The sequence below is a fragment of the Trichinella spiralis genome (genome assembly GCF_000181795.1).
Source record: "Trichinella spiralis strain ISS 195 chromosome Unknown Scfld4, whole genome shotgun sequence".
Lineage (NCBI taxonomy): Eukaryota > Metazoa > Nematoda > Enoplea > Trichinellida > Trichinellidae > Trichinella > Trichinella spiralis.
In genome coordinates this window covers 8,251,550-8,253,555 of record NW_003526943.1, presented here as the reverse complement: position 1 = coordinate 8,253,555, position 2,006 = coordinate 8,251,550, and the positions used below count along the sequence as shown (strand labels likewise).

The 2,006-nt window shown below is 33.0% G+C and overlaps 1 non-coding gene across 1 annotated transcript; it reads right to left on the bottom strand.

Moving 5' to 3' along the window:
* Positions 1–566: 566 nt before the first annotated feature.
* Positions 567–682, bottom strand: Tsp_02023. The gene has a single exon. It is a non-coding gene; the product is annotated as a 5S ribosomal RNA (ribosomal RNA).
* Positions 683–2,006: the final 1,324 nt, after the last annotated feature.

Below are 2,006 nucleotides of genomic sequence, written 5' to 3'. Positions count from 1 at the left end.
CAATTGGCCTGGTAGAACTTTTTATGTTATCAATTTCTATTTGGTCACTTCATTGCCAAAACAACTCCAGCCAAATAAATCCCAACAAAGCGATTACTTTGAACGTCGAACACGAGCCGAGCACCATTTCACATTCAACAGCATGAAATATCAATTTATTACACTGAACAAGTGATAAATTATCCATCGTATATGCATAAATCCAGTACTGTTGCCAATTTCAATTGTACAATGTTGGCGCTTCAAACGGAACAAACAAACAAACAGCTAAAATTATGAACTACTAATTTTACATTTTGTCCAAATTTACTGGAAGTGCTTTTCAATTGTTTGAATACGAAAATTATTGTATGATAATCAAGCTGTATGAAAAATGTAGTGGAGGAGAAAGTTTATATTCATCGAAACATTTCAGTTGATGCTCAGAATTTTTGGATAAATCAACTTTCTGATCAATGAGAAGCACGTTTCAGCCAATGTTCAATTTCATAGACGATTGTTATTGTGATTTATTAAATATTATTCATTGGAAAATAAATTCATTGGCATAGCAGTTGATGGAAAAATGTCTACGACACTGCGTGTTCCCAGACCGTCTCCGATTCTGGTACTGACGTCAGCCCAACGTTGCTTAACTTCGCAGATCGGGCGGGATGCGGTGCTTTCAACGTGGTATGATCGTAGACATTTGCTTTGCCACTGAAACATCTATCTGAGACACCTTTAGCGGAAAATATCAGAGGCACGTTTTATCAAATCTAAATTTTTTACCAACATCATTCTCATTGAAATTAGAAATACTTTTGATAACAAAAAAGAAGATTTATTATGCTTCTTTGTTTTAGTTTATCTTTTACAGTCACGGAGTAAAAGTAAATGTAGAAGGTGGATGAGATAATTTTGAAAATTCAGTGTTTGAATTTTAATACGGATTGATTTTATTCGATGAAATAAATCAAATGTTCGAAGTGATTATTAACCCCATTGACTGCATGCAGTTTTTCAATTGAATTTATGATGATATTGACTTCTGTGATAAATGTTCTTTAACACAAGGCTGTGTGATTAAAGATTAAAAATGTAAAACAAAATTTGTAGCATCTTTTTTTCTGATACATGATTTTTAATAAACTGATGAAGGAAAATAAGTATTAAATAAATATATATGTTTATTTATATGTGCAGGTATTCAGGTGAAAGATAAAAAAGAAATACTGTTGTTAAATTGAATGAAATTTTTTGTTAGATACAGATACATTTTTATAAAGAAGTTTAAGTTTTTTATATAAAATATGTTTCAAGTTATAAAAAATTTTGAAATGAATTAATTGTAATTGATTGTCATGTTTTAAATAGCCTGAATGTCAATGCTTGTGTTGATCCGTTACTCATCAAATTGGAAAGTTCACTTATATTTGATTATACATATTGTTGCTGTGACGCAGTTTAAAACACAGCACTGCGGAAAATTGAAAGCGAAATGCTCAACATCATCTTTGCTTGATTTGATGGTTTATAAAGGTAACAACGTCATCAGATTTTGCAAATTATTAATTTCCCACGATCTTATTTGATCGACCAAATGCTATTAGCAGAAGAAGTAGATCGAATTTGAATATTTTTTGTGGTAAACTAGCAATTCTTCTAATCAGTTTTTTTAAAATTGTTCTTAAACTAAATGTGCGTTGACTTGAAATCGTCGCTAGCTAGCTAGTCTAAGTTGATGTCAGAAAACAGTTTCACCGTTTTGTTTCAGCTGGTGACGTTTGGGTGAAATTTGTGAAATCAACTTCGTCCCCTGTGACTGGGAAAAAAATTCAATACCGACCAAATCAACGATCCCAGTGGCTAACTTGGGCTATTGGCTGACTTGCCAGAACAGGGCTGTCCCAAGCAATGATGAATTGCAAAGCCCTTCACCATGGGGGGATTGGAAAGGCCAGATGATATATATTGCGCACTCTGAGGGTCCGTGAACCGAAATTGGCATGCAGCACAATAATTTT